Here is a 27,554-nt window from a genome sequence, read left to right as displayed (position 1 = left end):
GAAGGAAGGAAGGAAGGAAGGAAGGAAGGAAGGAAGGAAGGAAGGAAACAAATTTGTCAGGCTTGGTAGCCCATGCCTATAATCCCAGCACTTTGGGAGGTCGAGGCAGGCAGATCACCTGAGGTCAGGAGTTCGAGACCAGCCTAGCCAACTTGGTGAAACCTCATCTCTACTAAAAACACAATATTAGCTGGGGGTGAGGACACACTCCTGTAATCCTAGCTACTCAGGAGGCTGAGGCAGGAGAATCGCTTGAATCTGGGAGGCAGAGGTTGTAGCGAGCTGACATTGCGCCATTGCACTCCAGCCTGGGTGACAAGAGCAAAACTCTGTTTTAAACAACAACAAAAACAACAAAATAACAAAAACAAAAAAGAACAACAAAAAACCCCAAATCTGATGGGAAGCTAAAGGGGGAGGATCACTTGAGCCCAGGAGTTCAAGAGCAGCCTAGCAACATAGTGAGACCCTGTCTCTACCCAAAAAAAGACAATTTAGCTGAGCATGGTAGCTCACAACTGTAGTCTTAGCTACTGGGGAGGCTGAGGCAGGAGGATCACTTGAGCCCAGGAGGTCGAGGCTGCAGTGAGCAGCACTGCAGAGTGCAGTGATCACACCAATGCACTCTAGGGTGAGTGATAGAGTAAGATCCTGTCTCAAAACAAATAAACTCAAAATTTGAACAGGTGATTTTTTTTTTTTTTTTTTTTATTCGCAGTCTCGCTCTGTCACCCACGCTGGAGTGCAGTGGCGCCATCTCGGCTCAATGCAAGCTCCGCCTCCCGGGTTCGCGCCATGCTCCTGCCTCAGCCTCCTGAGTAGCTGGGACTCCAGGCACCTGCCACCATGCCCGGCTAATGTTTTGTATTTTTAGTAGAGATGGGGTTTCGCCATGTTAGTCAGGATGGTCTCTATCTCCCGACCTCATGATCTGCCCGTCTCGGCCTCCCAAAGTGCTGGGATTACAGGCGTGAGCCGCCGTGCCTGGCTGTGAATTTTTAGAAATTGTATGTATGTTTTGTTTTGTTTTGTTTTTTTCCCAGAGTGCAATTTGAAAAAATATTTGTGTAAAAGAGAGACACTAAAGTTTTTGCTTGCTCGTATGCGCATGGCATGTGTCCTGGTGTGCAGGCGTCTGGGAGGAAAGGAGGCCTTCCTTTGAGAGATGACATTACCCGTGGTTTCTAAGAGGGAAACGCATCACTGGGGAGTTGAAGCGGGTCTGTCCTCTTTCCTGTGTCAGGGGCCTGCTCAGGGCAGTGGTTCCTGCCTTCATGAGGAGGCTTTCGTGAATTTAAGGGGCCGGTGGTCTTCAGTTCGGAAACAGGCCTGCAGAGTAGGGTGTGGGTCCCAGGAGGTCCTCTGGTCAAAGCTGCATTTCTAAGCAAGGGGGAGGCTGAGGTCTCCTTTGCAGTCCCCTGTGTCACGTAGGCCTCTGGGCGGTGGACACTCAGTGGGGTTTGGGTGCACGGGGCATGCGGGGCATAGTAACTCCTGTGAAAGACACCAGAGGGGAGTGGGACTGGCAGGCGAGCCTCAGACCCAGGCCCCAAGCAAAGGCTGTTGGCCAGGAGCATGGGGCCGCATACCCCGCCTGCTCGGACTGGCTGGGGTGCCTGAAGAGGGCAGCCTCGACTTGCATCCCAACAGCCTCCACTTGGTCTCTCTGTCTCTGCTCCTTCCTCAGCCAGGACCTTGGAGCTCCGCAGACTCTGACATTTGCTGAGAGGGTGCAAAGCGTGGACCTCAGCTTGAAGCTCTCACCTGCCCAGGCCCCGCACTGGGCTTTGCAGGTCCACAGTCTCCACCACGCAGCCACCGCACAGTGCAGTTTCTGTTGCCCCACTTTGCAGGAGGAGATAAGGTCTGGACTCACACCCAGGGCTGCTACTCTGTGCAGACACTTCCCCACCTGCTGGCACCGGCCTGCTCTTGTGACCTTGACTTTGACCTCCAGGCTGATGAGGCCAGGGTCCTCTCGGAGTCACTCTCTACTCTCTGCTGACCCCTGGGATGGGGGATGGATGTGTTACAGGAAACGGGTCCGGATCCAGACGCCAAGAGGGGGTTCTTGGAGCTTGCACAAGAAATAATTTAGGGCAAGTCCGTAAAGTGAAAGCAAGTTTATTAGGAAAATAAAGGAATTAAGAATGGTTACTCCATAGACAGAGCGGCCCCAGGACTGCTGGTCGCTCATTTTTATGATTATTTCTTGATAATTTGCTAAACAAGGGGTGGATTATTCATGCCTCCCTTTTTTAGACCAATAGGGTAACTTCCTGATGTTGCCCTGGCATTTGTAAACTGTCATGGCACTGGTGGGAGTGTAGCAATGAGGATGGTCAGAGGTCACTCTTGTCTCCATCTTGGTTTTGGTGGGTTTTATCCAGCTTCCTGCCTGCAACCTGTTTTATCAGCAAGTTCTTTATGACCTGTATTTGTGCTGACCTCCTATCTCATCCTGTCACTTAGAATGCCTTACCTGTCTGGGAATGCAGCCCAGTAGGTCTCAGCCTTTTTACTCAGCCCCTGTTCAAGATGGAGTTGCTCTGGTTCAAACGCCGCTGACAGACGGCAACCATCTCATCTGACTCAGCGCCTCCAGACTGAACTGTTTCTCAAGAATCATTTCCAGGGGCGAGGTCTTAGTGCGCCCAAGGTTTCCAATCTCTTTGCTGTGAAAGATCTTGTTTGTAATTTTTGCCTCTGCAGAAGTCTATGTTTAAAAAATAATGTGTCTCCTAGGAGAAAAAATGCTTTTGTTTCCAGTGTTTTCCTATTACATATAGCCAAAAATAGTTAACGTCCATCCAGCAGAGATTAGCGTCCACACGCTGGAGTTCGTGTATTTACACAAAGTTATTATCTTTCGTTTTGGTAAACTTTCACATCTGAGACAAACACAGAGTTGTCTTTGGGCTTTTAAGAATTCCTGAGTCACCCCGAGGGCCCCTGGCTCCCCTGGCATCCTCTTGGAGATCAGGGAAGTCTGGGTGGGAACCTCCTCATTTAACAAAAAAAGAAACTAAGACCAAATGGGTAACGTCCTCCTTTAAGGTCACAGGCTGGCGCCGAGCCTTGGCTCTCAGCTCTCCTGGCAGTCGCGTGACTCAGCGCCCAACCCCAGCTGCTCCAGGGCCCTCCTTGCTGCCAGCCACTGCCTGTCCTCTCCCCTGACCTGCCTTGAGCCGGACGGGGTCCCCTGGGCCTTGGGCAGGGCTGGGTGGGAAAGTTTTCCAATGAGGCCCCCTCAGAACTGGAAAGCCTCCTTCTGGGTGTGGAGGTGGGCGTTAATCTGCCATTTGGCCCTGGGATCACCTCTGTGGCTCAGTTTGCTTATCTGTGAGGCCAGATGTCGGCAAGTTCAGGCTGAGAATTAAAGTCAATAATGAAGAGGGAACCGCTTTCCCAGGGCCTGGCTCGTACGCACCGTGGACAACAAATGCCAAAAAGGCTGGGCACGGTGGCTCACACCTGTAATCTCAGCACTCGGGGAGGTCGAGGTGGGTGGATCACTTGAGGTCAGGAGTTTGAGACCAGCCTGGCCAACATGGTGAAACCCCATCACTACTGAAAATACAAAGATTAGCCAGGGGTGGTGGCGGGCGCCTGTAATCCCAGCTACTTGGGAGGCTGAATGAGGCAGGAGAATCACTGGAACCCAGGATGTGCAGTGAGCCAAGATCGTGCACTGCACTCCAACCTGGGCAACAGAGCAAGTCTCTGTCTCAAACAAACAAATAAAAAAACTGCTTTTCCTCTTTTCATTCTTTGCAAAAATCCCCTCTCTGGACAAATACTTCTCAAGGTCAGAATCTCCCTTTGCCCCCAGTTTTTCATTGAGGCGGCTGAGGATTTGAGTCTCTCTTTTTTTTTTAGATCAGTTTCACTCTGTTGCCCACGCAGGAGTACAATGGCATGATCTTAGCTCACCACGAGTCTCTTTATCTCTTTTTTTTTTGAGATGGGGTCTCGCTCTGTCACCTGGGCTGGAGTGCGGTGGCCGGATCTCAGCTCACTGCAAGCTCCGCCTCCCGGGTTTACGCCATTCTCCTGCCTCAGCCTCCCGAGTAGCTGGGACCACAGGCGCCTGCCACCTCGCCCGGCTAATTTTTTGTATTTTTTAGTAGAGATGGGGTTTCACCGTGTTAGCCAGGATGGTCTCGATCTCCTGACCTCGTGATCCGCCCGCCTCGGCCTCCCAAAGTGATGGGATTACAGACTTGAGCCACCGCGCCCGGCCACGAGTCTCTTTCTTAATAACCAACCCCATTACCGGGTCAGGAGAAGCTGCTGTGCTGTGGCTGCATCAGGGCCTAGAGCTGGGCTGCCTGCCTCTGCTGCCCCGTGTGCTGGCGGATAAGGTAGGGAGGTTTGTTATGCCTCGGTTTCCTTAAAGGTAAAATGGGGTGTCAGTCATCTCTACCTTGTAGCCTGGTTTGGGTAATGAACTAATCTATGCACATAACAAGGGCTCAATAAAGGTTAGTGATGACGTTTCCTGCCAATCTGAGCACCTGTGCTCTGGAACCCTGTAAACAGTTAAGGGTGGGTGGCCGACTTCCAGCTCTCTTTAAATGTTTCTCTGAGTGTCTGCGCACCTGTGGTTCTCCAGGGGCTCGGCTCCGACCTCAGTGATCACAGATTCTAATGAAGAAAGGGTCTGTCTCTGTTATCCAGGCTGGAGTGCAGGGGGCACGTGCATGGCTCACTGCAGCCTCGACTCCCACCTAGGCCTCCTGAGTAGCTGAGACTACAGGTGTGCTCTACCACACCCAGCTAATTTTAATTTTAATTTTGTTGCCCAGGCTGGTCTGTCAGTGAAGTTTTACACGATTGAGACAAACATAATATTTGGGGCTGATGTAAATGCTCAAAGTGAGGCTGAAGGAACCATCCAAGGTTTCAATGAAGAGGTACATCATAATTCGTTTTTAATAAGTATGCAGAGCTGGGCGACTCATGCCTGTAATCCCGGCATTTCGGGAGGCCAAGGTGGGAGGATCGTTGAAGCCAGGAGTCTGAGAACAGCCTGGGTAACAGAGTGAGACGCCATTTCTACTAAATAAATAAATAAATAAATAACTAGCTGGGCGTGGCGGTGCATGCTTATAGCCCTAGCTATTTGAGAGGCTGAGGTGGGAGGAGCCCTTGAGGGATCCCGCAGTGGGCTATCATCATACCACTGCACTCGTAGCCTGGCTAACAGGGGGACACCCTTTTTCTAATAATAATAATAATGATAAACTATAAAATTTATGAATTATAAAATGTGTGCTCATGATAAATCCAAACATTACTACCTAACATACATAGAAATTTTATTGTAATAAAATTTATTTACCCCTGCCCATTCAGTATCATATCTTCAAAGAGCTTTCTGGACTTGTATCTGACTATATTGTTTTCTGTTTTTTTGTTTGTTTGTTTTTTGAGCAGAGTCTCGCTCTATCGCCCAGGCCAGAGTGCAATGGCTAGATCTCAGCTCACTGCAACCTCTGCCTCCCAGGTTCAAACAATTCTTCTGTCTCAGCCTCCTGAGTAACTAGGATTACAAGAGAGCACCACCACGCCCAGCTAATTTTTGTATCTTGTTTTAGCAGAGGTGGAGTTTCACCATGTTGGTCAGGCTGGTCTGGAACCCCTGACCTCAAGTGATCTGCCCACTTTGGCCTCCCAAAGTGCTGGGATTACAGGTGCAAGCCACAGCATCCGGCCATTTTTTTTTTTTTTTGAGATGGAGTCTCACTCTGTTGCCCAGGTTGGAGTGCAGTGGCACAATCTTGGCTCACTGCAACCTCTGCCTCCTGGGTTCAAGCAATTCTCTGCCTTAGCCTCCCGAGTAGTTGGGATTACAGGCGCCTGTCATCACGCCAGGCTAATGTTTTTTTGTATTTTTAGTAGATACAGGGTTTCACCATCTTGGCCAGTCTGGTCTTGAACTCCTGACCTCATGATCCACCTGCCTCGGCCACCCAAAGTGCTGGGATTACAGACAGGTGTGAGCCACTGTGCCCGGCCATTTTTTTCTTTGTTTTAAATAAAGCACATCATTGTATATTCATTGCTCTGCACTATTTTTATTTTTTAATTTAACAGATCTTGGAGACTATATCCTATCAGCGTACGCAGAATTATCACATTAAAACTTTAGAAAAATGTTTTAAATTAAAAATGCCAAATGAATGTTCTAGAGTTTATTTAACCAAGTGTCTGGTTGTTTTCAGGCTTCCTGTGATTATAGGTGGAGCTGTAAATCATCACATCCCTGTATCCACACATCCCGCAGGTGCCTGTGGGGATTTATCTGCGGCACAGATTACCCAAAGTGACATGAGGGGTGAGAGGTTTTACAAATGGTGAATTCCACGAGCTTTGCAAAGCTTAACTCCTTTTTCTAGAATAAGGGAATTGTGAGTAGGACAGGTGCACGGTACTTTCATTTTATTTTAGTCTAAGTATTTTCCGAAATAATTTGAGGAGGCTTAAAAGGAGGTGCAGGCTGCGTGCGGGGGCTCATGCTTGTAACCTCAGCACTTTGGGAGGAGGAGGTGGGAGAATCACTTGAGCTCAGGAGGTCGAGATCAGCCTGGGCAACACCGTGAGACCCCATTTCTACAAAAAAAATTTTATTAAAATTAGACATAGTGGTGTGTGCCTGTGGTCCCAGCTACTTGGGAGGCTGAGGTGGGAGGATCGCCTGAGTCCTGGAGTTCAAGGCTTCAGTGAGCTATGATTGTACCACTGCACTCCAGGCTGGGCGACAGAGCAAGACCCTGCCTCAATAATAAAAATAAAAGGAAAAAAAGGGGCACAGTAGACACTACCAGTACTTGGTATTTAAAATGGTCTTCAAATGAAGCCCACCCAAGCTCAGCAAGTCCAGCCTGGGCCTGAGGACCTGAGCAGGCGCCAGGTCACAGGAGGTACCGGGTGCAGGAGGCGGGCTCCGCAGCGCCCCCTGCCCTGACAGCTAGCGGGGTCCTGGGATCTGCCGCAGCGCCCCCTGCCCTGACAGCTGTGCGGCCTCCCCGGGCGGGTCCTGGGATCTGCCGCTGGCCAGGTGCAGGGGAGGGGGCACAGGTGCAGGGGAGGGGGCACAGGAGCCGCTGTCCTGGGGCTGAGCGGCTCCGCGGTCCGGAGGGGACGGCGTCAGCACCCGCGTGGGTTCTCAAGGCAGCTCCGGGGCGACCCCCACCCCCGCCAGGGTCCAGTGTCGATACGATGTTGCCAGCCGGGTGCCAACTATGAATAAGTCCAAGGGCGCAGCACGTGGCCCGAAACGCGATCCTTCCGCGGGGCCGCTGCTCGCGGGGCCGTCCTCACCGAGCCCGCCGCGCGGCGACCCCTGACGGCGACCCTAAGCCCCGGCCGGCGGGGGGAGGAGCTCGCGCCCGAAACTTCCCGGCGCCCGCAGGAGACCCTGGCCGGGGAGATGCCGGGGCCCAGGCACAGCTCGGAGGCCCCTCCCGGCCCCACGCCGCGCCCCGGCCCCCTCTGCCTCCCCCGCCCCCGCCCCCGTCCGTGGGAGCCCTCGCGGGACCCCAGCCTGGTCCTTCGCCACCTCCCCCCGTTCAGTCCCGACCTCCCTGATCCCCGCGCCCCCGGCCCCGTCCGCACCCCTCCCCCAGCCCGGTCCCAGCCCCGTCCGTTAGCGGATCCCGCCCAGGCTCCGCACCCGGCCCGCACCCCTCTCCGCGCGCGTCCCCCGTGTCCCCCCGTGACCCCCCCGCGCGTCCCCCCCGCGTGTCCCTCGGCCGCCCCGCGCGCGCCGGCGGAACTGTGGGATCGCCGCGCACAGGAAGTGGCGGCGGCGGCGCGGCCGAGGGCGGAGGGCGGCGGGATGGGGGCCGGGGGCGGCGGGCGCCGCACTCGCTGAGGCCCCGACGCAGGGCCGGGCCGGGCCCAGGGCCGAGGAGCGCAGCGGCCGGAGCGGGGCCGCGGAGGCGACGCCGGGGCCGCCCGCGCGACGAGCAGGTGGCGGCGGCTGCAGGTGAGTGTCGAGGCCCCCGCCCGAGGTCGGGCCGCCCCCCGAGGTCGCCCCTGTCCCCGCCGCCCGACCGCGGGCCCCCCGGGCCCCGCGCTGCAGTGGGCCGGCCGCGCTCCGCGGGGCGCGGAGCCTGGGAAGGCGCGGGGCCGGGAGGGGTCTGGGCCCGGGTCCTGTGCGTCCCCCGCAACCCGGGCCTCCCCGGCGGCCTGGTCCGGCGCGAGGCCCCGGCCACTTCCCGCAGCAGCCTCGGTGGCGCTGGGCTCGGCGGGAGGCCCGGGGGTTCGGGGCGCCCGGGAGGGGCCCGGGCTAGGGCTGCGGGAGGGCGAGTGGGTTCCCGCGGGGACGTCCCCTCCCTCCGTCCTGGACTCTGCTCCAGGCCCCGCCCGGCTCCCCCGTGGACGGGACGCGCCCGCCGCCTGGTTTCGGGGCGCGGCGGACCCGGGACCCCCAGGGGCCTCCTCCTTGCGCGCCCAGACCGTGGGGGCAGTTTCACTTTTTGCCGCTCCGCGCGGGGAGGGCTACGGGGTCCTGGGTTGACTGTGCGTTCGGCCCGGAGACCGGCGGCGCGTTTGCACCGGGCGGGTCACGGGATGGGGTCAGTCCGGGAACCAGAGCCCTGGGGGCGAAAACCCACCCCGGCCAGCGCAGGACTCTTGGAACAGTGGGCCCCAAGTACTTAGCAAAGGAGGGTTATTAGTATTTGAAGCTAGTTGAAAATGGTGCAGTTTTTTTTTTTTTTTTTAACTTTGAGAGAAGTTTAGTGACATGGGGAAAATGCTTTTATAAATGGCTTCGCAGACCTTTTTTTTTAAAGCACAATTCTAAAAACCTTGTCTAAGAGAGTACTTGAGCCGTTGGGTCTTGGGAAACATGATCTTAGAAGGAAAGATGTGGGCTGTTGGCCTCCGGACAGGGTGATGAGCGTGCGGCTCCCATTAAAAATGAAAGCCAACGCCGAGAACAGAGTGCACGGCTCCTGCTGGGGGCTGGGAGGTGGGGCGGGCCCAGGCTGCTAGAGGGACCCAGGATCCTGCAGCTTTTCAATTGCAGGCGCGGCTTCTCCGACTTGCTTAGGAATTGCTGACCTTCGTCTTCCCAGTGTAAAAGCTTCAGAGGGGTCTCCAGGGGATGCTGGGCACTCTCTTAATTTGGTTGCTTCTTTGCTGCTCCCCCTGCTTCTCCCCCTTTCCAACTAGTCCCCCTCCTCCGCAGAGTTCGGCGTTTGCCTGTCCCTGTTACAACGCTCTTCTTGTATCCATTTCTGGTTACTCTTAGGTATCTTCTTGAGGACATTGTCTAAAAAGCAGCTACATGCCATTGACATTCAGACCGAACAGGGCCCCTTGGCCTTGGAAGGTTAGAGGCCTTAAATGTTCCGAAGCTGACTTCATGGAGTGGTCGCCCTACCTGTGTGTGGCCCTGTCCTGGCGTATCTGCCGGGGGAACGCGCTGCAGCGGCCTGAAGACTGCTGGGTTAAAGGCAGTGTGGCCGGGTGGGAAAGTCCCCAGGGGTGTGTGGATTCTACAAAAGGCCTTCCTGGAGGGCGGGTACTGCCCCACCCCAGGCCAGGCCCCAGTGCAGACTCCGCGCCGGGAGCTACGCCCTGCGCCTGCACGCGCGTCTGTGTGCCAGGGCTGGGGAAGCAAACTGAACGTAATGGTTTTATTTTGGAAATTAGAAAAAGAACATTCACCCAAGTAATCTGTTCAGGGCCGTAGACACGTGACTGATACACGTGCCTCCCATCCCCTCCGCACTTTGACCTCCTAAACAAATGGTCTGACAAAACAGGGCTTGAGTTACTTGCCCGAGGTTATGTCACGAAAGGGAAACGGACTTGAGGCTTACATCCTTGGAACTTCTACCTCCACTGACCAGTCCGGTTGCTGAAATTCCGCGGATGCTATCCCTGGTCAAATCAGAGGTAGGTGGGAAATGTTGAAATTCTCCTAAACAGGGAAGGGGAAGATCAGAATGTGTGTTTGAGAAGAGCCTGATTTCCTGGATTCCTTTGGCGGAGGGGTGTCCTTAACTCGCCCAGTCAGTCACATTTACCCTCTTCATCGACCTTTCGCCCCGCTTAGGCTCTCACAGTGCAGACCCCACGCCGAAGCCCCTAGTGCTTGGCACTGAAGAGCCAGTGCAGGCCCCTTGTCACCATCAAAACCCACCTCTGGTAAATGGCTTCTGCTTCCACATTTTCCCTCCCTCTCTGGCCTTGTCAAAAACTTGGGTGATTTCCCTGTTACAAGCTATAGCTGGTAGACTGGTAGTTCTAGAGCACAGCATGGGACGCGATTGGCTACATTTGACTGTTTCCTTTTTAATGACTTGTTTAATGTGAGATCTTCAACTACTCCATCTCATTGCAAGATTTTTGTTACAGTAAAGTTGGACTGAGTTTTCTAAAGACAGTTGCTCAGAAATTCCATGGGAATTTACTTTTGGTTAACCGAAGAGTGTTTGGGGTTTTAAAAAGGTCGTTTCAAGTGGTAAAGTAACACGACAATGAGTCGTCTGTCCTTCCTAAAACCACTTTATGATAATTTCAAGATGAATTCTAAGCTACCAGTTTCCAAGTGCTGCATTTTAGGCAAATGCATTAGTGGTTCACCTTCTGACAGGCTTTCATTTAGTCATTTCGAAGTGGTCGTGTTTTGATTTTCTTTGTCAAGCAAAGTGCAGGAGACGTCACTCTAATAACCTTGGGACAGGGTCTGCGTTTGGTTTTGGAGGCGGAAAGGCCGAGTCGATGGTGAAAGTTGGCGTTAGTTCTTTCTGCAGGGCCAAAGTCTACCTGGCCATTAGGCTACATGGATGCTGGGGTTAAATTGGCCAAGTCTTTTCCCAAGCCTAGGTAGAAGGATTGCAGATAGGATATGTTTTAAATGTTACTGGTGGTGAATTGAAAGCAACACAAGTATCCTTCAGTGCGTGACAGGCAGAAATCTCCCTCCTGGCTGGCGTGCCCTGTGTCACTTAGGACTCAAAGTGGAGCTGGGTGCTCTTGGTGAGACATTGTGCCTGCAGCCCAGAGGCCTGTCCCCAGTGACTGGGAAGGCCATGCATCATTGATGGAGATGGTCTCGATTCCTTTCCGAAAGCGGGTAGGGAATGAAATGCATAATAAATAACAATAATGATAAATTGTAAAATGAGCAGTAGTAACAAGCTGTACAAGGAAATACCTGTCCTGAGATCGATTACTCACCCCTGACTGTCTGCCCTCCTGGTTCTCAGCCAGGTGCTGGGAGCTGAGTACCAGTGCTGCGGCCTTGGTGGTTCTTGTTCTCTTCTTCATGTCCTACTTGCTGACCTGACATTAAATCTGTCACCTGCTTTATGACATGTTTACCTTACTATTTTATAAGCTCCTCTATACCCCTGTAAAGAGAGTGGTTTTACCGCATCACACAGAAACTGGACAGAGACACTGACATGGGAAACTGAATGGGGAAGCCTGGCCAGCATCTCAGCTTGGGCAAATCTAGAATTAAACAAAGGTCTCATAGAATCCACAGCTGTTATTCTTTTCCACCAAACCACTTTGACGCTCGTAAGATCCAATAGATGGAAATCTACATTTCTGAAACAGAGACTAAGTCATTGGCTTCACATATACGTATTATACATTTAAACACTTTTCACTTGTAGAAGGGCCATACTTGCTGGACTGGGGACTCTGAAATCTCCATCTGAATTGATAGACACAGATACAGGCTGGATGTGGTATGGAATCAAGAAGAAAATTAATTCAATTGACGTAAATTCATCTACGCTGAGCTTTTTATGGTACACTTGGTGGGAGTAGAATGAAGAGCTGTTTATTGACTCCTCGTGTGAAGAATGTGCTGATGATTGGGTTAAGCTTTTCTTTGATTGATTTCTGATTTAGGCCCTTGTCCTGGTCTAATTGGAGTGATTGATTGAGTGAACAAATGTGCATTTTATTAGGGAGCTACACATAATCTTTGCATTGAGAAATTAATCAGTTGTTATACTTTGTAAAATATGGTGTAATAGCATTGATTTTTGCTCAAATAGACAGAAGTCAGATTGTTAGAGGAAGACCGTGTCAGTTTGGGTTGCGCGGTTATCAGTTTGGGGAGCAGGTGCCAAGATGAGATGAGGAGTGCAGGGAGAAACCCTGCAGAGGATGGTGGGGGAGCATCCAGACCTCCAGGCAGGTCTGACCCCCGTGAGAGGAGGCGGGAGGGAGCAGGGCTGGAGAGGAGGAGCCTCAGACTCAGCCCTGAGTTAGGCACAGCCAGCCCAGTGCCAAGTGGACCCCCAGGGTGGCCCTGCATGAGTACCCCTTTTGGTCATTACCCCTGAAGGAGTCCCAAAGGTGTCTCAGCAAGGAGGCTGTGGCTCACCTGCCTCCTCACCTGTCACCTTGAAGCTACTCTCTCTGGCAGAGCTCCATGGCAGCCTCGGAGACAAAGTTTAGGGACTTACAATTTTATGCATTTATTTTAGAGATGGGGCCTTGCTGTGTTGCCCAGGGTAAACTCAGACTCCTGGGCTCAAGGGATCCTCCCACCTTGGCCTCCCAAGTGTCTGGGACTATAGGTGCTGCCACCACACCTAAGTTTTGATAATCCACAAAAACAAAAGGAACAGTAAAGATAGTCCCATCTGTGACTCACTATGCGGCATGGGCGGGCGGGATTTTGGATTAGTTTTAGAAAGCGAACCACAGCCATCCTCCTTGGACTCCCTGCTGTGGCTGGCAGTGAGCTGGCACAGGGAGGCGAAGTGCTGGTGTTCTGGGAATTTTCAAATGCACTCCAGCGATCAGAATACACGTGTTTCAGTGCACACAGGTTATTTTCAGTTTTCTAAATCAGGAGCTTATTACTACGACTAAAGTTCTAGAACATTGGTTAGAAAATATGTTTGTCGTGCAGTTCAGTTCCAGCTCCAGGCTAGCGTTGCATTTTCCTGGAGCCCCAAAGCCTTTGTAACTTTTATTTCTTTTCGTTAAATGTTAGTGAATTACTGGGGCCCTGTGCGGTGGTTCACACCTATAATGCCAGCACTTTGGGAGGCCGAGGCGGGTAGATCACTTGAGGTCAGGGGTTCAAGACCAGCCTGGCCAACATGATGAAACTCCATCTCTACAAAAAAAAAAAAAAAAAAAAAAATCAGCCAGGTGTGGTGGTGCATGCATAGGTCCCAGCTACTCAGGACGCTGAGGAAGGAGAATCCCTTGAACCTGGGAGGCGCACTTTGCAGTCAGCTGAGATCGTGCCACTGCACTCTAGCCTGGGCGAAAGAGCCAGACTTCATCTCAGTAAATGAATAAATATATAAATAAAGTTATACAGGAAAATCGTAAACACAGATTCTGACAGGGTCCAACCAGAAAGGTAAGTGAGAATGCAGACATGAGGCCTAGGAAGGGGTGGCGGTGGTGAATATGAGTGAGAAACTGAGGCCTCTTCCATGGGGTCTGGCTCACCTGACCACCCGCCACTGACCCCCAGCTGAGCAGGGCTAGGTGGGTATAGGACCGGAGTGGCTCCATCTTTAGTCTTCGGAGAGAAGCCAGATATCTGGAGTTTTATATGCAACGTATTTCTTTTTAACAAACTGCACATGCCAAATTACAAATGTTGCCACCTGAATTCAGCTGAGGCTACTATTTTTACAGCCTCTGGGCTACAGTATTTGTTTATTTCTTGAAACAAAGTAACTGAACTAATTAAATGAAGACAAAACGGGCACTTCCAGAACAGGGGAAAAATACCAAGAATTTATGTGCAGATGAAACCAAAAGAATCATTGCCTCTGTCTCAGGGATGGCTGCTGGAAACGGCGTTCTCTGATGATGCTTAGAGGAAAGGAGAAGATGGTACTAAGAGAATAAACATCAATTGGAAAACAAAGTAACTCCACGTGTCTTTAAGTGCCTACAGGAGGCCCTCCCATAAGATCTATGCAAAGATAAAGCCTGCAAAAAAATAATGTTTTCAGAATGCATCCATACATTTACCAGAAGCACTTCTTTTTTTTTTTTTTTTTTTTTTTTGAGACGGAGTCTCGCTCTGTCGCCCAGGCTGGAGTGCAGGGGCCAGATCTCGGCTCACTGCAAGCTCCGCCTCCCGGGTTTACGCCATTCTCCTGCCTCAGCCTCCCGAATAGCTGGGACTACAGGCACCTGCCACCTCGCCCGGCTAGTTTTTTGTATTTTTTAGTAGAGACGGGGTTTCACTGTGTTAGCCAGGATGGTCTCAATCTCCTGACCTCGTGATCCGCCCGTCTCGGCCTCCCAGTGCTGGGATTACAGGCTTGAGCCACCGCGCCCGGCCCAGAAGCACTTCTAATCTTGACCTGTTTCTATGGAATGTTCTGTGTCCATGTCTCAGGGCACACGTGGGTAGCCCTCTAAGGTCCTGCATGCTTACGTCTGAGTGGGCTGTGTCCCAGAATGACATCAAGTCGCACAGCCACCAGCAATGTGTGAGGTTGATCCACATACTCGTTAGCACTCGGCATTGCTGTTGATTTTTGCAAAGATAGTCGATGCAAACTGTTGTGCAATTGTGGTCTTCCTTTATGCCTCCCTGCTGGATGAAATTGAGCATCCTGTGTATTTATGAGTCATGGGTGTCCTTCTCTGTGAAATGCCTGTTCATGTGCTTCATCCATTTTTCTTTTGGGTTATGTGTTTTTCTCACCTATTCCTTGTATATAGTTTCCATATTATATATTTCCTTATAGATTCAGGATGTTCATCTTTGGTTGTAATGTGTGCATTATATACTTTCCCCAGTTGAATTTTATCTTTGTACTTTTTTGTTTTGGTGAAAAGATAGTTTAATGTAATGTATAATTTTATCTGTCCTTCTTTTCTAGGTAGTGCCTTTTGCATGTTATTTTAAGTTCTTCCCAATTCTTGGGTCACAAATTTATTCTGTATTATTATTATTTTGAGATGGAGTCTTGCTCTGTTGCCCAGGCTGGAATGCAGTGGCACAATCTTGGCTCACTACCAGCTCCGCCTCCCGGGTTCACGCCATGCTCCTGCCTCAGCCTCCCGAATAGCTGGGACTACAGGCACCCGCCACTATGCCCAGCTAATTTTTTGTATTTTTTAGTAGAGATGGGGTTTCACCATGTTAGCCAGGATGGTCTTGATCTCCTGACCTCGTGATCCGCCCACCTCGGCCTCCCAAAGTGCTGGGATTACAGGCGTGAGCCACCGCGCCCGGCCTGTATTCTGTATTTTTTTGCAAAAGTTGTAAAGTTTGCTTTCTCTGCTTAAGCACTTTATCCCTCTGGAGTTGGCTGTGCAGGTCTTCCTAGGTGTCTTGATAAAGCACTGTGATATTCCACATTCCGCCTGACACTCTGTGCTCACATTTATTCCCAGGTGCTCTTATTATTGTTCTCGCTTTTATAAATGGTGTTTTTTTGTTTGTTTGTTTGTTTGTTTGTTTGTTTTTGAGACAATCTTGCTGGAGTGCAGGGGCAGAATCTCAATTCACTGCAACTCTGCCTCCTGGGTTCAAGTGATTTTCCTGCTTCAGCCTCCCGACTAGCTGGGATTACAGGCATGTGCCACCATGCCCGGCTAATTTTTGTATTTTTAGTAGAGACAGGGTTTCACCATGTTGGTCAGGCTGGTCTCCCAACTCCTGACCTCAGGTGATCTGCCCACCTCGGCCTCCCAAAGTGTTAGAATTACAGGCATGAGCCACCATGCTCGGCCGTAAGTGATGTTTTTTATTTTTATTGATTTCTGATTCTTTGCTGGTGTTCTGCAGAAAAGCAGTTGGCTTTTGGGTATTGAGTTAATAGCTGATCACCTTGCCATTGCTTAAAATTTGTAGATTTTGGGGATTTTCTCAGTAGACATTCATGTCATGTGGGAATAGTGAAGACTCTGTTTCTTCCTTATATCTTTCATATTTTTCCTTCCTGTTTTGCTGCCTGGGCCAGGCCCTGAGCAGGGCTGGATGGAAGCGTGACAGGCCCTCCTTGTCCTGTTCCTGATTTTAGGGAAACGCTTCTGCCATGTTGCCTTCTAGTGTGGGTACAAACAGTGGCCACTTAGTTCCGAATCGTCCCACTCTGCCTCCTCGAAGCAGAGGAGGCCTGGTGTGAGAAATACAAACGAAGTGACCCAGAAGCCAGAAGCTGGAGAGATGGAAGGTCCACTGTCACGGGTCACCAGGGAGACACAAAAACAAAACCACAGAGAGCCGTGGCCTCTGCCTGCTGGGATGGCGAAACTTAGAAGACCGTGGGGACAAGTGCTGGAGAAGATGTGGGGGCAGATGGAGCACTGGTGCCAGCGTGGCTGCTCTAGAGAATGGCAGGAGCTGCAGGGAGATGGCATCAAGTGTGGGGTGCACCTGCCATCTGCTTCCCAGGGGACATGCTAAGGTGTTCATAGTGGCACATGTGTTAGAGTCAGAGTCTGGGAGCTCTCTCAGTGCCTGTCTCCAAATCAAATGAAAAATAACCTCGTGCTACATTCACCGTGGAAAGGGGAAGGAAGTAGCTCCTCCAGGCAGCAACACGTGTGTGCCTCTGGAGGATAACGCTGGGAGGAAGGAGTGAGCCGCAGAAGCGTGCACGGCACCAGACTCCATCAAGATAAAGCACGTGCACCAGCAAAACCCACGTGCCATGAGGACTCAGGCTCCAGTGCCTGGAAGGAGAACACGGGGGGCTTCTGCATCTTCCGCCTCCCGCGTTCAAGCGATTCTCCTTCAGCCTCCCGAGTAGCTGGGATTACAGGCGCGCACCACCACACCTGGCTAATTTTTGGATTTTCAATAGAGATGGGGTTTCACCATGTTGGCCAGGGTGGTCTCAAACTCCTGACCTAAGGTGATCCTCCCACCTCGGCCTCCTAAAATGGTGGGATTACAGGCATGAGCCTCTGTGCCCAGCCCAAGTTATCAGTTTCTTAATACAAAGGTCAGAATATTTTCTTAATTTTTAGATCTCTACTATATCTGACAGTAAATCACCCTTTTCGTTCCTAAAATGGTTTTACCTTTCTTTTCTAGATTCATCTCACAGAGGCTCATCTATTTCACTCGTGTTCACAAAGAACCAGCTCTTAGTCTTGCTGATTTTCTCCACTGTGTCTTTGTTTCCCTATCACTAATTTCTGCTTTCATTGTCAGGATTTCCTTCTACACTCTTTGGGTTTATTCTGGCATTCTCTTTCTAGGTTACTGAATTGAAACGTTTTCTTTTTTTATTTTCTCTAAGCTTAGGTTCTTGATTTTCAACTTTCTGTCATAGTATTTTGCTATTTTTTTTGAGGTAGAGTCTCCCTCTGTCACCCAGGCTGGAGTGCAGTGGCGTGATCTCGGCTCACTGCAACCTCCGCCTCTCAGATTCAGGTGGTTGTCCTGCCTCAGCCTCCTGAGTAGGTGGGACTACAGGCATGTGCCACCCTGCCTGGCTAACTTGTATTTTTAGTAGAGACAGGGTTTCACCATGTTGGCCAGGCTGGTCTTGAACTCCACCTTGGCCTCCCAAAGTGCTGGGATTACAGGCATGAACCACCGTGCCTGGCCCTGTCATAAGCATTTAAGGCTTTGTAGCTTTCCTACTTAGTTCTGCTGTACTGTCGTTTTGTTTGTTTTGATATGTAGTATTTTCATTGTTCAGCATTTTACAATTTTATTATTCTTCCATGACCCATGAATGCTTTTATGTCCAAAGGCATTGAGGATTTTAGGTTATGTTTTTATTATGATATCAGCTGAAAGGCTCGTGGGCAGAGGATATAGTCTGTATAGCACTGAGTCTCTGGCATTTCTTTAAGGATTGAATTCTCTTGTGTATCTTCTGACTTATAAAGTTGCTGTTAGGAAGTCAGCTGTCATTTCGATTGTCCTTCCTGTGTCAGTAGTAGGCTTTTTGTCTGGTTGCTTTTATAGTCTCTTTATTTCTGGTGTTTTTCAACTTCACTGTGGTCTTTCTAGCATGGGTTTCTTTTTATTTGTCCTGTTTTGGATTCATTGTACTTCCTGAAGATAAAGTATCATGTCTTTCAGCAATTCTGGAAAAATTTCAGCCATTATTTTGTTGAATATAGTTAATCTGCAGTGTCCACTAGGGATTGGTTCCAGAACGCAACACAGTTACCAAAATCAGCGGATGCTTATTTCCTGATATAAATTGGTGTTGTATTTGTATATAACCTGTGCACATCCTCTCATGTATATATTTTTTTTTCTTTTTTTTTTTTTTTTTTTTGAGATGGAGCCTCGCTCAGTCGTCCAAGCTGGAGTGCAGTGGCACAATCTTAGCTCACTGTAACCTCCGCCTCCCAGGTTCAAGCAATTCTCAAGCCTCAGCCTCCCAAGTAGCTGGAATTACAGGCACCCACCACCACGCCCGGCTCATTTTTGTGTTTTTAGTAGAGACAGGGTTTCACCATGTTGGCCAGGCTGGTCTTGAGCTCTGACTTCGTGATCTGCCCACCTCGGCCTCCCTCCCATGTATTTTTAAATCATCTTTAAATTATTTATAATATCTAATACAATGCCTATATATAACTTCATTAATGTGGATTTAACATAGTAGAGAGTAGAAAATTTGAGTTTTGCTTTTTGGAATTTTTCCCCCCAAATATCTTTGATCCATGGTCAAATCCGCAAATGTGGAACCCCTAGATATGAAGGGTCAACCATATAGCATCTGCCTTATGCTTGGCTTTCTCGTACCATCCTCCCAGCCACTAAAATTCTCGTTCATGTTTTTACCTTTCAGTCTTTTTATGCTTCATTCCAGGTTATTTCTTCAGCTCTGTTTTCCAGTTTAGCAACTCTATCTTCATCTCCATCTACCGTGCCATATATATATATATATATATATATATTTTAATATATTATAATAATTATATATATATAAATTATTATTTTTGAGATGGAGTCTTGCTCTGTCACCCAGGCTGGAGTGCAGTGGTGCGATCTCGGCTCACTGTAACCTCTGCCTCCTGGGTTCAAGTGATTCTCCTGCCTCACCTTCATGAATAGCTGGGATTACAGGTGCCCACCACCATGCCTGGCTAATTTTTGTATTTTTAGTAGAGATGAGGTTTCACTCATTTGGCCAGGCTGGTCTCAAACTCCCGACCTCAGGTGATCCACCCGGCTTGGCCTCGCAAAGTGCTGGGATTACAGGCATGAGCCACCGCGCCTGGCTGAAATAGTGCTATTCTTGAGATCTGGCCTCTGTGCTATTAATATTTAACCCATTATTGTTCTTCTTCTTTTTCTTTTCTTTTTTTTGGTAGAGATGGGGTCTTGCTATGTTGCTAGGGCTGGTCTTGAACTCCCAAGGTCAAGTGATCCTCTCACCTCAGCCTCCCAAGTGCTGGGATTACAGGCACCATGCCCAGCCTAACCTGTTCTTTTAATTTTCATTTTTTTTAATGATTATATTTTTCATTCCTGAAAGTTCTCTTTGTTTCTTTCCAAGTTTGCCTCTCCTCTTGTTTGGTATTCTTTTCCTTACATTTATATTTATTTTCTCTTTATGTCTAAACATACTTATTTTCTATACTGTAACTGATAATACCAAAGGATAATAGTATTAACAAATACTAAAATTTGAATTTTTTGAGGGTTGGACTCTGCTGCTTGTTCTGCTGCCTCTTGCTCACTGAGGTTTGCCTGTCACACGCTTTGTGATTTTGGATTGTGGGCTAATTTCACGTGGGCTTTGTCTGTAGATTCCTGCAAGACTTGAGGGGAGCAAAGCCTCCCTGGAGAAGCCCTGCTCCTGCCAGGAGTCCAGGAATGGAACTGATCTCGAATTACTTTAGGCTCATTTCCTGGGCTCACAAAAGGGATGTCTAAAGCTGTAATTGACTTAGATGGAAAGTGATCATATAGCAGACATCTGAGATTGAAGAACTTGCTGATGGTGTAGGTGGAACTACATCAATCCTGATGAATGAAACCGTAATGACAGTAGAAGGAGTGTCACAGATTAGATATACCAAAATGACCCGACTGTCTGGGGGGAAATTTTATCTAACTCTAAAACTGCCCGGTGGAGGACAACGTGTAATTTCCAGGGTGTTTAAAGTTGGGAAGCCTCCCCGCTGAGTACATCATTATCAAATGCTTTTCACCAGTTTTGTTGTTGTTGTTGTTGTTTTTTGAGACAAAGTCTCATTCTGTAGCCCAAGCTGGAGTGCAGTGGCAGGATCTCGGCTCACTGCAACCTCCGCCTCCAGGGCTCAAGTGATTCTTGTGCCTCAGTCTCCTGAGTAGCTGGGACTATAGTGCGTGCCGCCACACCCAGCTAATTTTTTGTATTTTAGTAGAGACAGGGTTTGACCATGTTACCCAGGGTGGTCTTGAACTCCTGAGCTCAGGCGATCCACCCCCCCCAGGCCTCCCAGAGTGCCGGGATTACAGGTGTGAGCCACCATGCCCAGCCCACCAGTTTTAACAGTTGCAAAATGTGACTCAGATTTTGTCCTTATAAACTTAACTTTTTGTCAACTTCCCTGTCACCCATCCCACCTGAGATGCTTTCTGCTACTTTACTAGGGTTGCCATTTCTTTTTTTTTTTTTTTTGAGACAGAGTCTGGCTCTGCTGACCAGGCTGGAGTGCAGTGGCGTGATCTCGGCTAACTGCAAGCTCTGCCTCCTGGGTTAATGTCATTCTTCTGCCTCAGCCTCCCGAGTAACCGAGACTGCAGGCGCCTGCCATCACTCCTGGCTAATTTTTTTTGTATTTTTAGTAGAGACGGGGTTTCACTGTGTTAGCCAGGATGGTCTCAATCTCCTTACCTCGTGATCCGCGCACGTCGGCCTCCCAAAATGCTGGGATTGCAGGTGTGAACCACCGCGCCTGGCCTAGGTTGCCCTTTCAACTGGCTTTCTTCAGATGACTTTTATTTGGTAACTGAAGAACCGCTGTACATATACATGGCATATGCCAGTAATAGTTAAAGGGCATGTCAGGTTTCAAAAGTAGAAAATAAATGTGAAGAAAAAGACTAGGAAGCACCTGAAATGGTGCTATTCTTTTTTTTTTTTTTTTGAGATTCGCTCTTGTTGCCCAGTCTGGAGTGCAATGGCACCATGTCAGCTCACCACAACCTCTGCCTCCCAGGTTCAAGCGATTCTTCTGCCTCAGCCTCCTGAGTAGCCAAGATTACAGGCATGTGCCACCATGCCCTGCTAATTTTTTGTATTTTTAATAGAGACGGGATTTCTCCATGTTGGTCAGGCTGGCCTTGAACTCCCGACCTCAGATGATCCGCCCGCCTTGGCCTCCCAAAGTGCTGGGATTACAGGCGTGAGCCACCGCGCCTGGCTGAAAGGGTGCTATTCTTGAGACCTGGCTGAGGATGTCTTCCCAGCAGGCCCACTCCCATCCGTTCTTCTGATACCACCATCTTGTCTGCTCTGTCTTCCGTCTCCACGGGTGTCCAGGACAGAAACCCAGGCCCTATATATGACCCCCTTCCTCCATCTCCTTCACCCCCTTCCCCATCTGTGGCTCCTTGACCCTCATGATTCCTCCTGCCCACCCCCCACCCCACTGCCAGCCTCACCTTCGACCGGGTCTGCCCGTGACCTTGCGTGAGGGTCGCTCCAGTTCAGCTCCCATCACACTTGTTCCCTGCAGCACGAGAGGCAGTGTTTCGGGAGCTCCGCACTTTCCCCGCCACTGCCTGCTCAGCCCCGCGTGACGACGCCTGCTGATGCACCCCCACCCCCGTCTTCATGCTGTCCCACTGGCCACACTCTGCCTGGGACCTTAGCCTGCCTGGAACACTCTTTCTCCTTTTGCCTGGTGACTTGGACCTGGATGTCACTTTGCCGAGGTGGCCTGCTCCTATCCCGACTGTGAGTTAGATATACACACTCTTAACACACAACGGACTCACGCTGTGGCTCTGTCTCTGTGGCCTGCCCGCTTCAGTTCACGTTGCACTGCTCGCCTTCCCATTTGTCTCCTTGTCTATTCTTCCTCAGCAGTTTGTGAGGCTGCACATGTGAAAATGCGTTGTCAATGGCAGAGTGGCACGTGGAACTGCTGTGCCATGTGCGTGTTGGGGCAGCCATGTTGTGTGTGGCTGCGTGCATTCTTGAGTCCTGGCTGGGCCACCCGGGGAGGATGGCACTTAGGGAAGAGTGACTGCAATCAATGAGCCCCCCCGTTGAAAAGCAGAGCAATCTAGAAGCGACAGCCTGAGCTCTGCGCCTTTGTCCTGAGCTGGCCTGACGACCTCCGGGCACCTGGTACTCTTGGTTCCCGTGAGCTCCCATGTCCCCGCATCCTGGTGTGTGGGCCTCTGCCTATGCTCCTGGGGTGGAGCTGAGAAGATGTGGGTTCTGCCCATCTCTCTTACTGTTCATTCTTGAAGAGCAGGGTAGCATGACCCCAGGGCTGAGGATGCAGCCCTGCATCTCTTGTGTCCCCGGGCATCTCGGGAGCGCTGTGGAAACTCAGGGTGTGGACTTGAGCTTTGACATCATTTGGCACCGGCCCTCTGCACCCACGAGACTGGTGTGTGTCTGTGGCCTCCCAGGCTGGCGCTGCGTTCCTGGACCAGCATCCGATTCCCCTGCTGCTGAATCACTTCATGGCTCAGCACAGCTGAGGGCAGCATCTGTTATCCCCTAGAGCCCGAGATCTGGGAGTGGCAGGGGCGGCCGCCGTTCCTGTGGAACACACCGGAGAGGCATCTGCAGGGGCAGGGTGGGGCTCCTGGTCAGCCTGTTCTTGTCTTGTTCTGGTGCCACTTTCTCAGGTATGCGAGGGCTGCCTTTGTGAGTCACTGGCGGGAAGATGGGACAGGGCCTCTGCAGGTCTCTACAGACAGGAGCTCAGCTTTGATCTTGAGTGCCAGGGGCCGTCCAGCTTCACTGGCAGGGATTCTGATGACTCAGAGATGGTAGCTGCCCGTTTCCCCGTGGTATCGCCACTGAGTGTGGGGATGGGTCACAGCTATGTCTGTGGCCTTTTGCAAATCAACTTCAGAATTTGCAATCACATTTATGGTAGGATAGATTCATTTCACAATGATTTTGCCAATTACCCTTGTTATTTCCACTGACATATATCTCCCTAAAGTGGAAACAAGGACACTTCTAGAGACAGGTGCTGGACGTCTCCTGCTTACTGGTATTAAGCGGGCAGGTGGCTTATTGCTGAGTGTTGGTCCCTGGACGTTTCCAGTCAACTGTGTTTGACATGGTGGTGAATTGAACACATGACAGGTGGCAGTATGTTAACTGTTTGTAGCAAGGAAGATTTGGTTTGAGGCTGGTGGTTTGATTACAAGTTGGTCGTTCTTAATGCTGGGGAGGGGGAAGAGAGAGAAAATGAGAGAGAGAGAATGAATGAGAATAAATGTAAGAGCTTTTTTTTGGAAGAAAAGAAAATTGAGAAGGAAGTGATAGTAATTACTAATAGTTTTTACTTTGTCACTTACGTATTTATTTCCAGCAAAGAATCAGTTTTTTCTCCTTCCAAATTTTGTGCAAGAAAAAGAAAACTGGAAGTATTTAATAACTCTGTCATAATTTTTATTTTGTGTCTTGTGATTACATTGCATTTTGGGGAGTGGGTCAGCTTTTTCTTAAATTAAGCAATACTAGGCCGGGCACGGTGGCGCAAGCCTGTAACCCCAGCACTTTGGGAGGCCGAGACGGGCAGATCACGAGGCCAGGAGATCGAGACCATCCTGGCTAAGACGGTGAAACCCCGTCTCTACTAAAAAATACAAAAAACTAGCCGGGCGAGGTGGCGGGCGCCTGTAGTCCCAGCTACTCGGGAGGCTGAGGCAGGAGAATGGCGTAAACCCGGGGGGCGGAGCTTGCAGTGAGCTGAGATCCGGCCCCTGCACTCCAGCCCGGGCAACAGAGCGAGACTCCGTCTCAAAAAAAAAAAAAAAGAAAAAAAGAAATACTTTATATGAAAACACATACATAAAGTAATGAACCCCCTGCACCTGCCTCAAGTGGAGAAATTAACCACTATAAATACTTTAGAAGGCAAAGGGTTGGTGAAGCTAAAAACTTCTAAAATTCTTAACATGCAAACAGAAGGGGGATGTGGGAAGGATGTCGCCCTCAGAGAACCTGTCATATCTCAGCCTGTGCTGTCTGGGGCAGACAGCATGAGCTACACAGCCGACAGAGGCATGCTGGAAACATGGCTGGTGGGAACTGAGATATGCTCTTGGCGTGAAATGCACGCCAATCTCAGAGGCTTAATATGAAAGAGAATGTAAGTGATCTCATTCATATTCTTCTATATTGGTTACATGTAGAAATGATAATATTTTGGATATACTGACTTAAATAAAATGTATTATTAATTTTTTTTTTAGATGGAGTTTTGCTGTGTCACCCAGGCTGGAGTACAGTGGCACGATCTTGGCCCACTGCAACCTCTGCCTCCCAGGTTCAAGTGATTCTCTTGTCTCAGCCTCCTGAGTACCTGGGATTACAGGCACCCACCACCACGCCCAGCTAATTTTTGTATTTTTAATAGAGACAGGGTTTCATCATATTGGTCAGGCTGGTCTCGAACTCCTGACCTCAGGTGATCTACCTGCCTCGGCCTTCCAAAGTGCTGGGATTACAGGCGTGAGCCACCATGCCGGGCCTATTAAAAATATTTTTTTGCCAATTTCTTTTTACTTTTGAATGTGGCCTCTAGCCATGTGAAGTTGCACACAGCCTGGCATTTGCAGCTCACATGTGTTTGCCATGCTGGTGTGGTCCAGCGTCTAAGCCGCTGCAGGAGCAGAGCCTTGTACCTTGGGTGAGTCCCTCACGTGGGGGCCCTGTGCCCAGGCCTGAGGGAGTGGTCAGTCTCAGCCTGTCATTCTCTGCCCTGCTGGGCCCCACGTCTCCTTTGCATAATGGAGGTAATGCAGGAAAATGCTTAGAGCAGGGTCTGGCGAATGTGTTATTAATGCTTCATGTTATTAATAAAGCATTGTGGCCGGGCGCGGTGGCTCAAGCCTGTAATCCTAGCACTTTGGGAGGCCGAGGCGGGCGGATCACGAGGTCAGGAGATCGAGACCATCCTGGCTAACATGGTGAAACCCCGTCTCTACTAAAAAATACAAAAAACTAGCTGGGCGAGGTGGCGGGCACCTGTAGTCCCAGCTACTCGGGAGGCTGAGGCAGGAGAATGGCGTAGACCCGGGAGGTGGAGCTTGCAGTGAGCTGAGATCTGGCCACTGCACTCCAGCCTGGGCGACAGAGCGAGACTCCGTCTCACAAAATAAATAAATTAAATAAATAAATAAATAAAGCATTGTGATGTCTCTTTTGCAGTATGGAAATAGATTTCATAGATTGCACCCAGGATTTCAGATTGACACGTATTTCCATCTGGAAACTCTTGCATGCGTCTGCACTGGGAGATAAAGTAGTCCCTGTTGGCTCAAGCTGCAGGGAGAGGGTGGTGGGGGTAGACTCAGTCCCTTGCTGGGGTTGGCCAAGGCAGGCTTCTTCTTCCTCCCTGAGGTGTGTGTTATGGGAGGTTTCATTCCTGGAAAATCCAGTGTCTGTGAAACCAAGGTACGTGGCATTTGCATCAGAGTTGGAGTCAGCTCTCAGCCTGGAGGGCAGGTGTCTGGTAAGACCCGTGAAGGGTGCATTTTAGCCCGTTCTCTAAGAACCAGCAGTGCCTTCCATCACTGCCACAGCCAACACCCCTCCACGAGTCTCACCGGATGTGTCAGAGGGTCCTTGGGTCTCTTCCAGCTACGGGTGCTCTGGTCTTGGGGGGTGGTGCTGGCCTCTTAGGGTGGTACCCCTGAGTGGGCTTAAGGAGGTAGCTGCCCAGTTCTGCCTGTTGCCTCCATCCTCAAGGGCCTGGGGGCAACTGCTGGCCACCGAGCAGGGTCCAGTGTCATAGCCCCTCGCTTGTCCTGTGGGGCCACCCCTGAGATGCAGGATTCCTGGTTAGCCCCAACACCAGGTCCACACGTCCACACAGGCCTGGAAGGCAGGAGAGAGCAACCTTTCTCCTCCTTTATTTGTGAATTATCAGCACCTAGAAACTTAAGAGGGCAAATACTGAATTGCTGGACACTGTGAAGCTGTGGTACACACGGAGTTGCTCTTCCCTTCCTGGCTGGGACGCTGGCCTGCGGCGCCTCCTGCCCGGGTCACTCCACTGCACGTGCTCCGCGGCCACTGTGAGGCTGACCTGCCTCAGACACCCTCCTCCTTGAGCCTCAAGGGCCTCATGGCCTGGACCTCTGTGATCAGCCGGAGGAGCCCGGAGTCCATGGTGGGGTGGCCTCCTGCCCACTCTGGGACCCCAGGGAGAGGGCCTGCCCTCGCTGAGCCTCCGAGGCCGGTTCTGAGCCTTTTGGACAACATTTTCTCTCCTGTTTACAGGCAGGAACTCCTTGCATAAATGAGATGGGGAAAAACCCCTGCAGATGACATAGCTTGGGCCCTGGGCCCCCGGGAGCCGTTTCTGTTCCTTGTCACTCAGCCCAGCCAGTCCTTGAGTTTTTCCCCAGAGTGTCCTCAATAAGGAATAGTGAGTCTGGGTATTTTCTTCTGGTCAGTATTCTGGCTGGTTGGTTGCTTTTTTGTTTGTTTGTTTGTTTTGTTTGTTTGTTTTGAGACAGAGTCTCACTCTGTCGCCCGGGCTGGAGTGCAGTGGCCGGATCTCAGCTCACTGCAAGCTCCGCCTCCCGGGTTCACGCCATTCTCCTGCCTCAGCCTCCCGAGTAGTTGGAACTACAGGCGCCTGCCACCTTGCCTGGCTAGTTTTTTAAAAAAATTTTTAGTAGAGACGGGGTTTCACCATGTTAGCCAGGATGGTCTTGATCTCCTGACCTTGTGATCCGCCCGTCTCAGCCTCCCAAAGTGCTGGGATTACAGGCTTGAACCATCCCGCCCGGCCTTGTTTTTGTTTTTGTTTTTGTTTTTTTTTTTGAGACGCAGTTTTACTCTGTTGCCCAGGCTGGAGTGCAGTGGCACGATCTCGGCTCACTGCAGCCTCTGCCTCCTGGGTTCAAGCGATTCTCCTGCCTCAGACTCCCGAGTAGCTGGGATTGCAGGTACACACTGCCACACCTGCCTAATTTTTGTATTTTTAGTAGAGACAGGGTTTCGCCATGTTGGCCAGGCTGGTCTCGAACTTCTAACCTCAGAGAGTCTACCTGCCTTGGCCTCCCAAAGTGCTGGGGCTGGGATTACAGGTGTGAGCCACTGTGCCCGGCTAATTTTGTGTTTTTAGTAGAGAGATGGGGTTTCTCCATGTTGGTCAGGCTGGTCTCGAACTCCTGAGCTCAGGTAATCCGCTTGCCTCGGCCTCCCAAAGTGCTAGGATTACAGGCGTGAGCCGCCGTGCCCAGCCAGTGTTCTGGTCTGTTTGCGATGGGTGTAAGAATCGCTCTCTTTAAAGAGGTACATCTGGCCAGGTGGTTACCTCTGTCACCAGAGATGAGTCACCCTGTCTCAGCGTGCAGGGCTTCCTGGACTTCCCCAGGTAGTCCCCGGGGCTGGGGGCCTGTCACAGGTGTAGCCCCGCCACTCCCTTTGACGTCATTCTCCTCTCCCCTTCCCCCTCCTTCC

The 27,554-nt window shown here is 50.6% G+C and overlaps 1 pseudogene; it reads right to left on the bottom strand.

Annotated features, from left to right (window-relative positions):
- LOC116418529 overlaps positions 1-27,554 on the bottom strand; it is a 66,007-nt pseudogene that overhangs the window by 1,167 nt on the left and 37,286 nt on the right.

This window comes from Piliocolobus tephrosceles, chromosome 19 (assembly GCF_002776525.5).
Source record: "Piliocolobus tephrosceles isolate RC106 chromosome 19, ASM277652v3, whole genome shotgun sequence".
Taxonomy (NCBI): Eukaryota; Metazoa; Chordata; class Mammalia; order Primates; family Cercopithecidae; genus Piliocolobus; species Piliocolobus tephrosceles.
The sequence above is the reverse complement of the archived record's forward strand: the minus strand, read 5'-3'. Positions and strand labels throughout refer to the sequence as shown.